Source organism: Geotrypetes seraphini, chromosome 10 (genome assembly GCF_902459505.1).
Source record: "Geotrypetes seraphini chromosome 10, aGeoSer1.1, whole genome shotgun sequence".
Classification (NCBI taxonomy): Eukaryota; Metazoa; Chordata; class Amphibia; order Gymnophiona; family Dermophiidae; genus Geotrypetes; species Geotrypetes seraphini.
Genome location: NC_047093.1, coordinates 77,015,967 through 77,030,947, shown reverse-complemented (window position 1 = coordinate 77,030,947; position 14,981 = coordinate 77,015,967). Strand labels below are relative to the sequence as shown.

The following is a 14,981-nucleotide window of genomic DNA, read 5'->3' as shown; positions in this document are numbered from 1 at the left end:
TTGAATTCTTGTGGAACCAGAGGCACTACTATTTTTTCCCCTTTAAATGGACAGAAAAATTGGAAAAATAGTTTAATGCTTCTATCTCTTAGTAACTAGATCGTGAAAAACAGGAAAAAAAAAAGCTGCTTCAAGAAAAAGAAAATGCTGATCCTTTTGAGATAATTTATTTGTTGGCGATAGGATGTTATCTTTGATGACCAAGTTTCCTTAAAATAACAGTTTCTACGTTATACCGGGTTCTACCCATATGAAACAAAAATAGGCAGACTTCTAAAATTAATATTCAGAAGAAAATCGTTAATCTTAAAACAGAATCTGCCAACTTTAACAAACACATTAAACAATCTAATTTTTAAACTACTTAATTAGCATGAAAAAAGTGGCTATTTAGACTTATTTCTCTGTTAGCAGATTTTCTAGAAAGAATCACTTCATATTAATCACAAAATTACCTATATAATGTTTTCAGAATTCTCTGATATGTTCCATTCCATTCCCAAAACTGGTTGTTATAGGCATTATTCTAATACCTCTCACCCATGGAATATCCCCTTCTTTCTTTGGCTACTCATGCACAACATCAAAAATACATGTTTTAAAAACTACTTAATAAAATAAATTGGTTATATCAAGATAGTACAAACATGATCTGAATAAACAAAATCTTAAGCTTATATCAAAATAATGAATACAGATTTTTGTAATTAGAACATTTACTAGTGCACGCTAACCACACGCTACATGCTAATGCGCTGAAATGTCTAACGCACCTTTGTATATCCCTTATTCTCTGAAATTTTGCAGCCAGTTTCCTTTTCATACATATTTTTGTTGATTTGAACAGTTATACAAGAAAAAAAGACAAACCCTAGCATACATGTATATTAAGGGGGTGGGGCATTTAAAAGAAAGGATGAGAACATATGATCAGTCTAGAGAGGTTGGTAGGCATGTATATTCAAAAATACTAAAATAAAAAATAAAGAATGAGAACTGCACATAAAGATAGTAAGAAAAATAAGTGGAAAATACAAAAGGGAAAGAGGTGAGGTGTATTTGTGTGTGTGTGTGTGTGTGAGAGAGAGAGAGAGAAGCTGGGGAAGCCAAAATAAAAACCAATGCTTCAAAATCTACTTGCACCAGGGATTCAAGGCTACTTTTATCTGTTGGGTTAATTACTGGCTTTTTTTCTCCCCTTGAAAGTCTATTACTTAGACAATGGAAGCTGCAATATTCTAGTTATTAAAACTAAGCTAAGTTAATTTTTATTACAGGTTCACTGACAACGATGGGGTTTAAAACCCGATGGGTTAATCGCCGATCCCGAGTAAATTATTCATGATTTTTTTTACAAGCTCTTTAGCTCTATTGAATTGACTTAATTAAGAGGAAAGGAAAACCTCTAGATCCGAATGATTCTTGCATTAACAAACTAACAGCAAGATCCTACTAACACCAGCAGCTTTAGGAAATGAAGCATTGCTTAATATGATCAAATCAATAATTGCCCAGGAATTCAATTTATTTACAGAATAAAAAAAAAAGTACGCCTGGTATAGCTTTCACTGCATTACAGAAATTGTATTTAACTAGGGTTATTTGAAAATGCATTATCCCATTTGCTCGCTTTTGCTTGGTAAAAAGCTGTCCCTTTTCAGCACTCTGATCTGACAACAGAGGTTAGAAGAGAATTTTAGTCCGCTATCTCCCCCTAGAGGAAATTTGAGGATGGTAGCTCTAGGTGAACACTTGTTTTCCAGCTCGTTCACATTTCTTGTCCCAAATTCTGAAAAAGGAACAGAAAACTAAACCCCTATCTGCTTCTTATACCACCTACTTTTTTTTTTTTTAATTCCTCTTTGACTAATTCAATGAAAGATGATGATAAGTAATAAGAAAGCTAGCTAAGAAGCTCAATGTAGGGTTTTCACATATTGCAGAACATTTTGATTTCTGAAAACAGAAGATCTGACATGAAATAATTAAATATAATTATTGTCTATCCTTTGCCCTTCATGGAGGAGTAAAACTGTCCCTGCTTGTTATTTTTTTAAAACTAATTTCATGAAGACACTTTCTTCCCCTTTTCTGTTTGGTCTTCCAAAATTCATTACTGCTAATTAGGATCTCTATGCATTGGATAGTGTCTTAGAAACTCATCACAGAAAAAGCATGGAACATGAGTTTCAATGTGCTGTGTTGGACTTTGTTCTTTTAGATATTACTTTATTGAAATTTTATGTTTCTGTGATTGACAGCGATAACGCTGTATCATTGATAAACTTTTTCATACTTCAATCTTTCAGTTGCCGACGCTTAAGGACTGACCCTATTTATAAAGGCAATATCAGACAGCAAAGACATAGACACAAATACATAGCAGAACAAAATGTAGCAATGGAGATGTGTGACAAGGAAATATAAAAGGAACTCCATGTGCGTTGTTCAGTCTTGCGATCCACCTACCAGCTTTTATATCGGGTATCAGGGTTTGTTAAAAAAAAAAAAAAAAGAAAGAAAGAAAAACACCGCCTACACTTTAAAAGGCATTTAAATCCATACATAAATTTTTAACATCGGTAATGCATGTCCTATCAAAAGTAGACTTGCTAAACTATGAAACAGTAGTGATTCATGTTAATTTTTAACCTATCCAAAAAGGAAACATACCTAGCTGGAAACCAGTGTTTAAGATCTGAGTCCACCTGTTACCATTCAATCTGCTTTTAATTAGCAAATATTTTAATTGGTGAATAAGGTCCAATGCCTAATAGCTCATGCTCATTCTCTGCTTGGCTTTCTAACAATTTTATGTATTTACATATGGAAATGAAGTTATGGATTTATGCATTTGTAGCAGTGAGGAAAACTGACATAGATTAAAGAAGAGATATAAGGGGGTGCTGAAAGGTTCTCAGCCCAATCAACCAACTTCCTAAATTCTAGGTGTTATTTTGCTACTTATTTGGTTAAGTGCCAATTTGCAGAAACAAAATTCTGTGTTTTTGACAGTGTTTCAGATCATTGATTGAACCATATCCATGTCATTCTCTTCTTGGTTGGGCTGAGAACATTTCAGCACCCCCTCCTATTAGCAAGTTTTGCTTTTCACCTTTTGAATTTTATTTCACATATTTTTAGAATTATGAAACATCCAGGATGAGGTGAACCCATAGTAGATTGCAGCTGTTTAAAAATATCTTTCCAAATTATTGTAAGGTTGTTCATCATAACTGTTAAAGGCAATTATTACTGGCCCACTTTTTTTTAAATAAAATAGTTTTGCCCTATAGTGCTAAATTACTTCTGGGCATAAAAGTCTGCTTTTACAGCATCAGTTATTATTTTTGTTATCTGTCCTATAGAAGCAAAGCAAACATTTGTGCTACCAAAACAGTTTTTAAAGAGCAGATAATTTCCAAAACCAAGAGCGATGCATAAAAGAATTACAAAAATAAAAATGAACCAAAATTCATTTCCATAAAGATTAACATAAATTCATTAATATTCTTCTTTTTTCCAATTTAATATTTGTGGTATTCATTCTTACACACACTTACATGCACTAATATGTGAACAATTACCATGCATTAGCTGTAAATATATCATGTTAAGGGTCATTCTGAAGGGTGTTGGATACAAGTCATGAATTAAGGCCATTTTTTTGGAAGGTAGTGGAACTGGGTGGAGCCTAGGTAGAAAATAGGCAAGGGATATGTTTGGCACTGAATGTGTTGCACTTACCAAACTCTTAGGGCTCCTTTTACTAAGCTGCGGTAGCGTTTTTAGTGCTCTTCAGATTAGCGGATGCCCCCTGCGCTAAGCGTAAAAACTAACGCCAGCTCAATGGAGGTGTTAGCGCCTAGCGCGCGGGGTAAAACCACTAGCGCAGCTTAGTAAAAGGAGCCCTAAGGTTCTGATTCTATAAACAGCGTCTAACTCCTAGGTGCCGTTGAGCATGATTGTCAGTCATCTACTAGATGCTGTTTATAGAATTGTGCCTAGTGGTAGGCTTTAATACCTTAGGCATACTCCCATTTAGGCCAGGGCTTTCTTGGCCTAAAATGAGTGCATATAAGTTAGGCGCCTATCAATGCTTAAGTCAAACCACACCCAAAATCCGCTCAGAATCCACCTCTAGCCATGCCTACCAGGTAATTAATTTTTTTTAAATGGTTTTGTTTTTTCTATGGTGCTTTCAATTGACAGTGCCAATTAAGCAAATGAAGTTAGGTGCCTAGATCGACTAGGTGTCATCTAAGTGCCTAATTTTAGGCGTCATTTATAGAATCTTGGCCTAACTGACTAAATTGGCACTGGATGTTATTCTGTAACCCATAAGAACATAAGAAGAGCCTTACTGTGTCAGACCCAATGGTCCATCAAGCCCAGTAGCCCATTCTCATGGTGGCCAATCCAAGTCACTAGTGCCTGGCCAAAACCAAAGGAGTAGCAATATTCCATACTACTGATGCAGGGTAAGCAGTGGTTTCCCCCATTCCTTTTTCAATAACAGCCTATGGACATTTCCTCCAGGAACTTGTCCAAACCTTTCTTAAAACCAGCTACGCTATCCACTCATTCCACAACCTCTGGCTACGCGTTCCAGAGCTTAACTGTTCTCTGTTTCCCTGTAAGCCATTTAGGCTTTAGGCGGGTTATTACAGATAAGTTTTAGGCACTACTGTGCCAAAATTTCAGCATAAAAAAGTGTTCTAATGGATGCAAGTTGCAGAAATGGGACAGAAATGGCAGATCCACATGAAAACATATATAATTTATAGAATAAGGAGTATGACCATGGAGGTAGGGGAGAGCATGCCCTAAAAATGCAGTGTTATAAAATTTAGGGGATCCACATCCAACCTGCACACTTAAATTTATACTCAGTTTCAGTTGGTATAACTTCTCACACCCAAAGTTTATCCCAGAATACCTGTTATAAATTACCACTCTTCATTGTCAAGTTTTATCAGTGCTGAACTTTGAGCACCATTTCCATGTAGTTCTTCCTGACAATATTGGAACCAATTAACTTATTTATCACATAACAAGTAAATATGGTGGTGAATGGAGAATGAGCATAGTTTTTTTTTTTTGTTGTTAAATGTATTTATTAATTTTAAAATTACAGTACAAGTCATTACAAAAGTCACCCAACAACAACTTAACATTCCCCCCAGCAAAAATATACCAGCCGACAAATTAGGAGTGAAAGATAAAGAGATAAAAGGAAGTCAGATAGTATGTAATTTACAATAGTTATCCAAAAGAGCCCAGACCCTCTTAAAATAGTGTATCTTACATCACCTAATAGCAACTTCTTCCTTATATTTACGTATTAGGCAAATTTCATTCCACCATGCTGAAAAAGAAAAGGCTGTGCTATCTTTCCATTCTGATAAAACATGTTGAATTGCTAAACCCATTAGACCAGGGGTAGGGCACTCCGGTCCTCGAGAGCCGTATTCCAGTTGGGTTTTCAGGATTTCCCCAATGAATATGCATGAGATCTATTTGCATGCACTGCTTTCAATGCATATTCATTGGGGAAATCCTGAAAACCCGACTGGAATACTCGAGGACCGGAGTTCCCTACCCCTGCATTAGACTGACAAATAGTTTGGCCGTGTACTTACAAACTATGAGGGATAGGACTGCTGAACGCAGAATAACAATTTCATAAATCAGCCCAGTATGAATTCCTAACACATCTTGTATACGTTGCCAAACTACATCCCCAAATAGTTTGATAGCAATGCACCCAAACAACACATGATAAAAGGTACCCACATTGGATTTGCAGGTCCAACATAGACTAGATCTTTGGTGAGACAGTCTGGAATGCTCGATGGGCAACATAAAATAAAGACTGAATTATAAAAGCTGACAAGACGGGCCTGCATACATTCCCCCCAAAAGACCTTTCCTAAGTCATCATCAATTTTTACTCCAAAATCATGTTCTCACAATTGTTGCAGCACAGCACATGCATTTATTCTCTTAAATTTAACTTTGCGATAGACCGAAGATGCTTTTTGTGGTTGCCTTATGAGACCCACACAGAAGTCCCATATCACTGGCAGGTTTGAACTCCTAGGACATGACATATTCATTTGTATTTCATATTTTCTCAGTCTCGGATCACAAGTCAGTGGAGCTCACATACATTTCTTAAAACATTAGTGGGACACCATAGGCAGACATTTCCCCCCCCCTTTTACAAAACTGCGATAGCATTTTTTTTAGCACAGGCCGATGCGCTGAATGCTCTGCGCTGCTCCTGACGCTCATAGAAACTCTATGAGCATCGGGAGTAGTGTGGAGCGTTCAGCAAACCGGCCAGCACTAAAAACCGCTTTTGTGGTTTTGTAAAAGGGGAGGGGGGGGGAGGGTTGATTAGCTAAATGCCTTCTGGGTTGTTTTTCACTTTATGAATACAACCAGAGCAACTTCAATACCAGTTTGAATTTTGTACCCTAAGAACCATTGTTCACACTTTCTATTCTCTTTCATGATATTCCAGTTTAATTGGATCCAAAATGGTTGTTTGATGAATTTTATCGATATTTCAGAATGAAACTAAGAAAAAATAAGGTTGCCTTAAAGAGAACTGAGGCCCAGATTCTGTATAGGATGGCCCAGGAGGGGCGACCAATACAGAATTGGGCCTACTCTAACCCCGATTCTGTAACCGGCGTCCATGTTACAGACGCCGGTTACAGAATTGGGTTAGAATAGACGCAGCCCCTACACTTATCGTGGCAAGGAATCTCCCTGATGCGATAAGTATAGTGGCCACCTGTCCGATTGCCGGCAGGAGGGCGCCCAACCCCTCCTGCCAGAACGCCGCCCTCCGGACGCCCTCCCCCCCCGACACTACCTTAGACTTAGTGGGGATGGGCAGACCCGCTATGCTTAAGGCCTGATTGGTCCAGGCTTCTAGAGCCTGGGCCAATCAGGCCTTAGGCTTCGCGGGATGGGCCGGGAAGGGGCGGGCCTGCCTCATTTCGACGAGGCGGGCCTGCCGGCTGGATGGTACCAAGACTCGTCCGGCCGGCCAACAATTAAAGTTTAGTTTGGGGGGGAGGTTAGTTGGGGGGGAAGTTAGGGGTGGTCATTGGTAGCTGTTAGTGCGGGCGGAGGGCTGTTAGCGAGGGGGTGGGCGTCCGGAGGGGGGGCGTCTTCCAGCTGGAAGGATTGGGCACCCTCCTGCCGGTGATCAGTAGTGTTGGGTGGGCATCTTCCAGCAGGAGGGATTGGGCACCCTCCTGCCATTGATCGGTAGTGTCGGGGGGGTGGGCATCTTCCGGCAGGAAGGGTTGGGCACCCTTCTGCCGGCAATCGGACAGGCGGCCGCGGCCGCTATACTTATCACGGCAGAGAGATCCCTTGCTGTGATAAGTATAGCGGCCGCGCCTACTTACAATGTAGGCCAGCATTTAAGCGTCTCTTCCTCTACTTAGGCGAGCTTAGGCGTCTTGTGGGCCTCCCTAGGCTCCCGGAGGCACCTTCAATATAGGCGGCCTGCCTGGGGAACATTATTTTTAAAAAACGTGCATCTCGATTGGTTGATTAGACAGCTGTAGGACGCCTACAGCTGCCTAAAATCAGGACGGCACTTTTCAGAATCTGGGCCTGAGTGTCTCCAAAAGTTTGCATGTTAACACATTCATTGATCTAGTTATGGTTGCTTCTATTTTTTGGCTTTACTGTATTTGAACAGTTTTTATTTTTTGGTGTGGCCTAACAAACTACTTACTCATCTGCTTTCAAAAATGAGGTGTAGGATTTGCAAATATGTAATTGTCGCTTGTGGGCTGTTAGCTTTTTTGTTGGATTGTTCTTGATGTTTTCCAAAATTCTACTGGAGGAAGTCTTTTGAAATCCTTCCAGCCGATATTCAAAGCGAGTTAATCAGCCAGGAATGGCCTCTGACCAGTTAACTTGCTTATTATCAACGGCTCTCCCGTCATTTTCAGCAGCACTTAATCAGTTATCTTAGCTGAAAATGACTGTAGTGCCAAAGCGCAAGCCAGCTATGTTGGTGATGTTCCAGGGACATTTCAAGGGTGGAGTCTGGTTAGCTCCCAATTAGAGAATGACGCGGGAACTCATTTTTCTGGCCCATTCCAGAGAGTTCTTTTCCTGTCCCTGCCCCATTCCTGCACGCTCCGTTCTCATCTGCACAAGCCTCAAACACTTTAAAATCATAAGTGTTCGAGGTTTGTGCGGTTAAATCAGAGCTTACGGGAATGGGGCAGCGACAGGGATGGCAACAAAACTCACGGGGATGGGGCGGAGAAATTGAGTTCCTGCGGGGACAGGGACAAATGTGTCATTCTCTACTCCCAATATTCAGAGCTAACTGGCCAATATTAGTGCTTAAATAAGACATCATAAATACCAATCCATCTTTATGTATCAATAAATGGCATTAGCTCTGAATATCGAGTTAATTGGGCATGTACTTGCCAACTTAAAAAAAACCCTGAATATTCAGTGTCAGTGACCGGATATGGCCTAGCATTGAACACTGAGTTCACCACAGGCGGCAGCTGAATATCGGTGGCATATGTTTTGATTTTCCTTATTGGTCTCAGAAAATAGACAGGTCATTGGATCAGTTTTGATTCACAAGAAGATCATACGGACTTTTTATATGTCATTAAACCAAATGCCTAACTCTTTTCTTCTCTGAGAAAATATGGGTTGCAATTATTTTGGGCTAGCTACAGACACTGTGACATCTGTTACCATTTCAGAGAGAGAGAGAGAGAGAGATCATGAGAAGGTGCTACCTGTTATAATTTTATTTTGAGGGGACATCAGGGCTGGTGTAAGAATACTGGATGCAGTAGATGAATCTTCAGCTTTAAGTCGCCCTCCCTCCCTTCTGTCTAGCCGTTTCCCACAGAGTTCAGTCTCTTCCTTCTGCTTCCTGTTCTTGCTCACTCACATACACACAGACGCTCTCTCTCCTTCCCACTCCTCCACCCCCAGCTACAGTCTGGCACCCCTCCTCCTCCGAGGTAGGACATGATAGAGAGAAGAGGCTGGGCCGGCAGCAGGGCAGTTTTTAGGAATCGCTGCCACTGCTGACTTTTGGAAAACCAAATGGAAGATTAGATTTGGGAAAGGGAGTTGAGGATGGAAGAGGGAAGATGTCAGGCCATAGGTGCTGTTGGGGGGAGGGGGGAGCAAGTAAAAAGAGTACTGGTACACTGTACTGGTACATACCGGCACAAATAAAGTCCTTTTGTGTGGTAATGTAGATGCACTAACTGGTTAGTGCAGAAATGCCCACTCTCCACCCCTGACACCCCCCTAAAAAATAGCAATGATTTAGTTAGGTGCCATCGACTCGTGCTAGAGTCTTAGCAACTTGATGAATTACAGATCTAAAAAGAGATCTGTTTTGTGCTAGTCCAAGAAGTTCCTCCCCACGGTTGTTTTCAACATGTCCGGCCATCTGATTGCAGGTCTCTCTCTTTGCCTGGTTTCTTTGATCTTCCTAAACATAATGTCCTTCTCCAATGATCTTTCTCTTCTGACAGTGTGACCAATATAAGGCTGCACAAGTGGATTATTTTCAATGAAGATTTTCCACTGAGGATTTTCAACAATGTTGACATCATGTTTCACCTCTTTTAGAGTTTCCATTACCACACATATTTTTTGGGATTAATTACCATTTGTCCTGCTTTACCATCATTGGCTTTTCATCATTTTATTCCACCTCACACACTAATTCATCATTCACACATTCATTTTTATTACATGTGCACCACCACTTATTCTTGGTTATTTTAAATAAATAAATATATTTTTTCTAAATTTGTTGCCTTGAACCTAGTTAGGTATAGAGCGGCTCATAAATATTAGATTAGATTAAATCTTTTCTCTTTCCATCTTTTAGGACCCCCATAAGACCCCTGAGGAAGCCATTTTAACTTTGCCGAAACACAGTCCGTGTTGGGTCATTTGTATTTTATACATTAATTGATTTTTTATCATGTGGGTCGCTTGTGTATCCACCCTTCGTGAATTGTTTTTAAGATTATTTTTCTTATGCTATTTGGATGCTTATTAAACTACAAACTGGTACATCCGATCTTCGGTTCCACAATCTTTTTGTTGTTTTGCTGTCTACATTTTTTTAGGCATCCAAATTTTGTTTCTATTTACCGAATTGAGTGCTGTACTTTTAAATATACCCCTATAACTGCAGGTAAAAATACACAGTGTTGTTCTTTGGGTTTGCTGTCAAGATGTTTCTTACTTTGCTTTGACTGCAACTGATCTTGGTTGCTCCTCCAGAAGCTGTTGCCTTACACCATTGTCTAGTCTTGCCTAATGGTTAGGCCTGCCCTGAGAAATTTGCTTTTTGTTATACTTCATGACGTCAGCAAAGTCACTGCCATACAACACAACACAAGCCAATTGGGGCTCATTTACGAAATCACAGCACTGTTTCTGTCATATTAGGATTAACCTGCCTTGTGCTGGGTTGCAAACTTTACTGCCATAAGTATTTACAATCTAGCCACAAGATAATAAGTGATATAGCATTATTTAAAGAAATAGCTGGGTTTGCTGCCAATGTTATAAATAACGCCAGCATAGTCCTCAAGCATGCTGCTTAGTGCTCAGTGTGAATAAAGTTTTATCCCTCTCAGATAGCATGCAGCTAATATGGCTACAAAACTCTTCCAAAGTAAACCAAATGTTGAAAAAAATTTATGCCCAGTCAGTTATTTATTTGTTGGATTTTTTTTTTTTTTCCATTTCTAGCCCATCCATCAGCTAGTACATGAATGTGACATATTTTTCCAGTGTTAGGTTTAACAGACTGACATGAAATAAAAAAAATTATTATTATTTTTGTAAATCTTTATTCATTTTTATACGTACAATAAGTGTGATAATACATAAACACATTTGTACATTGAGAATATCACTTAATAGTCAGCAATAATACCAGTCATAAAATCTTATCTCCCTCCCTTCCCACCCCTTCATAATCATAACAAGTAATAAAATTACTTTTTATAATATGTTATACTTAAACCCCCCCTCCTTGAAAAATGAACTTTAAGAATTAAAGGAAAAGTAACAACTAATCATTAAATAGTAACATAGGAAATGATAGCAGATAAAGACTTGAACGATCCATTCAGTCTGCCCAATAGTCGCATGCTTTAATAATTCATGATTAAATTGTCTTTCTTTGATACTTCTGGGACATAGGTAGCCCATAGAAGTCTGCCAGGGTAGAATATCAAGACTACCCTGCATGGCATATAGCGGCGATCAGGCTGATTTTTGGGTTGAAGAAGTTCGATCATGTAACTCCTTCCTACCGACTCCTGCATTGGTTGCCGATGGAGGCACGTGTGAAGTTTAAGTTTGGATGTTTTTGCTTTTAGGTAATATTCGGTTTAGCCCCTAAATATATAACTGACCCTTTCTCTTTCTCAACCAATAGACATAAAAGAAGCTCACACTTGAATTTTGTTTCTCCACCAGTTAGAGGATGTAAATGTAAAAGTCATCATCAACAACTTTTCTCATATCAAGCAGTATTATAGGGTAAAGATCTGGAACAATTAGTTATGCTTGCTAATACTTATGGGGAATTTAGGAGACACCTAAAAACATATCTGTTCCAGAAGTACTTAGGCAGCTGACTTGTACAATCTCTCCCACAATAAATGATCTCTAGAGCTATTAGTCACTAGTTTTTAACTTGTTAGTTCTACTCAATTTGTAACATTTTTAATCATTGTAAACCGCATAGAACTTCACGGTCCTGCGGTATATAAACTGTTATTATTATTATTATTATAGCTACAAACAAAAAAGTGTTTACCAGTTTTTCACTGGGAAAAATACAACATGCACAGAGGGTCATAAACTATATGAGACTTGGATTAGTGTGGTGTAGCCTTACCAAGCTTCCGTTCCCTGATGGCATCAAGGGTCGAATTCGGTAAGCTTCCCCACTAGTTCGTAGACACAGAGTAGAGGAAAAGTAATTAATGTCTACCATTGGGTTAGTGCACATAGATTCCGTTAATGGGCTATTTTAACATGACCCATTTTATGCAGTGGGGCCTAGTTACTAGGATCATGGCTCTGTGTTCATGTGTAGCAAACTTGTGAATGTTGCATCAGCTCTCTTAAGGATAAACACAGTAGTTTGTCTCCATTGGAAAATAAATAGACCCTTTTACTAAACTGTGTTAAGCACTTAGGGGTAGATTTAAGAAAGGGCGCCAAAAGGTAGGTGTTAAAAAATTGAGTGCTGAGGAAATATTCTATATAAAAAAGTTGGGCACCGAGGCTCAAATTCTCAATAGTGTGCCTTAAGGTAGGTGGTGGTAGGTACCCTACCATTGCCTAGCTTAATTGGCTTAATCAACACACTAATTGGTTGTACCGATTAAAAGCCAGTTTAAAAAAACGGAGGTGCTTAAAGTCACCTCCTAAAAGGCCACCGATATCCTGTCCACATAGGTGCTTTACAATGCCCAATGCCATTGTAGGTGTGGTTAATGCCAGAAATGGCATTAGGTGTCGTTAAGCACCTATGTGGTGCGATTCTCATGGAATATAAGGACTGGAAATTTAGGCCTTTAAAACCCCGGCCTTCATTTCTGGCACCTATTTTCCACATAGCTGTGATTCTTTAAATGGCGCTGTTGTGTGGTTGACACAAGATCGACGGCTGCTGATAACGACGCCATTTACAGAATCCAGGCCCGAAGGCATTGTAGAATACTAGGGTAAATTGGTATTTGAGTGCCTATCTTTAGGTGGTAGCCTTTATTACATGTCAAAGGCTGGTGTAAATGCTCGCACCTTACTACTGTCAGTTCCATGTGTAACTGGATAAAGAGCACATGCCCCTTCCATATTAACATCCCCTTTGCAGTTATGTGCTATAGAACTTAGGCACTGAGTTTGATTGTACCAGAGAAAGGTGGTGAATCAAATGCATGACCTTTATCCATACCCCTATAGAACTTTGCCTAAATGGAGTTACATGCAATCAGCACCAATCAATGCTACTTAAGGTTCATTATTGGTAGTTAAAGACAATTAGTGTCCACTTAACAATTATAATAGGTGCATCTAAGTTTGTAGAATTAAGGGGTTAACTTGCAGTTTACCACACCCATAGTAACTGCTTGTATTAAGGGGCTTTGTAGAAATTTAGCAGTTACTGCAAGGAAATGACTCTTTTAGTGCTTTTTTGTGTCAGGGTGGAGAGTGGGCATAGCAGGCATTTGGAAATTAATGCACTGGACTTATTGTGTGCTTACTGGCTAATGTGTAGTTAACATAAGACCACTTACTGCCTCCTAAATAGGACTAAGAGCAGGTACAATACATAACATTAGCATTCACACTTCGTCACCTTCAGTCAACCTCAATACATTTGTTCTAATAAACCACAGACACTGGTTAACTGGAATAAATGTTTGGCCGCAGCTTTATTTATAACCCCGAACTTTAAACATTTCAACAATTAATTCTTTTATCCGTAACATTCCACCACAGTAAATGCGGCTGGACCACAAACCCCCCTCTTTCCCCGCCCCTCCCCCTATGAGCCATTCGGTGACGAAACTAGCTCATCCCCTCAAGCAACTCCTTGCCACTTCACCCCATAGCATGACCCACAGTATTGCCAGATCACACACACCCCAACTCATGGCATTGACGCCCATGAGTAATTCATTTATTTCCCCATCACATGTATTTAATTCCAATTCCAGCCACATCAAATAATATCCCCCATGTTTTTTGGGCCCCCCCATCACCCCTCTCCTTGCTCTAGCTGAAAACCATTAACCAACCCCAACAACACCAACAGGGAGAGAGGGAGGGAGGGAAACACTCCTTCCACCCCTCCTCCCTCACATCCACCCTCTGCCACACCAAATCCAAAATGAATTATACCGCCAAAAGTTTTTCCCTCAGTGTTCCAACCTCTGTCCCTTTTAACCAATCCCTATACTTCATCCAACTATCTTCCCTTTCCTAACAACTGTTTCAACCAATCCAGCACCTCTTCTATCTTCCTATCTTCCCTATCCCTTCACCCTCCTCAATCCCCCCCACCTTTCCTTCTGTTCCTTGGTTCAGCTAATGTTATGACCCTGCCCGACAAGACTGGCAGGGCACTCTTAATAGGAATGCTAACACAACGTAGAATAGATAGGAAACACCCACAGGATATGTTAAGTCCTGTGTTAAGCTCTAATACCTGCAAATTTTTACTACAATTTAGTAAAAGGGCTCCAAAGTCATTAACATAACTCATTTAAAAGAGAAATCTCTCTAATACAGGGTTTCCACAATATTAAGAAAAATAAAATTATTCAGGAATTTTATGAAATAGACATTAGTAACTTTCTGAAACATCAATCTGTTATTCCACAAGTATCAATCAAGGCATTATTTTTTCTGGCTGTGGCGGTAACAGCGCTGATGCTCATAGAAATTCTATGAGCGTTGAAGCTATTACTGCCATGGCAGGTGCTAAAAACCGCGCTACAGTTTTGTAAAAGGGGGGGGAGGGGTTAAATTGTTAGAACAACATCAAGAGCCTTTACTAACATCAAACTAACTTCCCCTTTTACAAAATCGTAGCGCAGTTTTTAGCACTGGCAGCGGTGGTAACAGCTCCCACGCTCATAGAATTCCTATAAGCATCGGAGCTGTTACCACCATGGCTGGCGCTAAAAACTGCGCTACGGTTTTGTAAAAGGGGGGGGGGGATAAATGAATATCTTAAAAAAAGACCAGTAATAGGAAGACCCTAGAAGTTTCCAGAATGAACATAAGCACAAGAATAGCCACTCAAAGTCTCATTATTGTACACCATCGTCGTCTTCAGCATGATAAGCAAACTTAACAGATTTCTCTTGGATTCCAGGGTGATAAATTTCTTTATATGGTGACCAGAG

The 14,981-nt window shown here is 39.7% G+C and overlaps 1 protein-coding gene across 7 annotated transcripts in view; it reads left to right on the top strand.

Annotated features, from left to right (window-relative positions):
- LHX2 (LIM homeobox 2) overlaps window positions 1-14,981 on the top strand; it is an 83,931-nt gene that overhangs the window by 22,113 nt on the left and 46,837 nt on the right. The gene's annotated exons all lie outside the window — the stretch shown is intronic.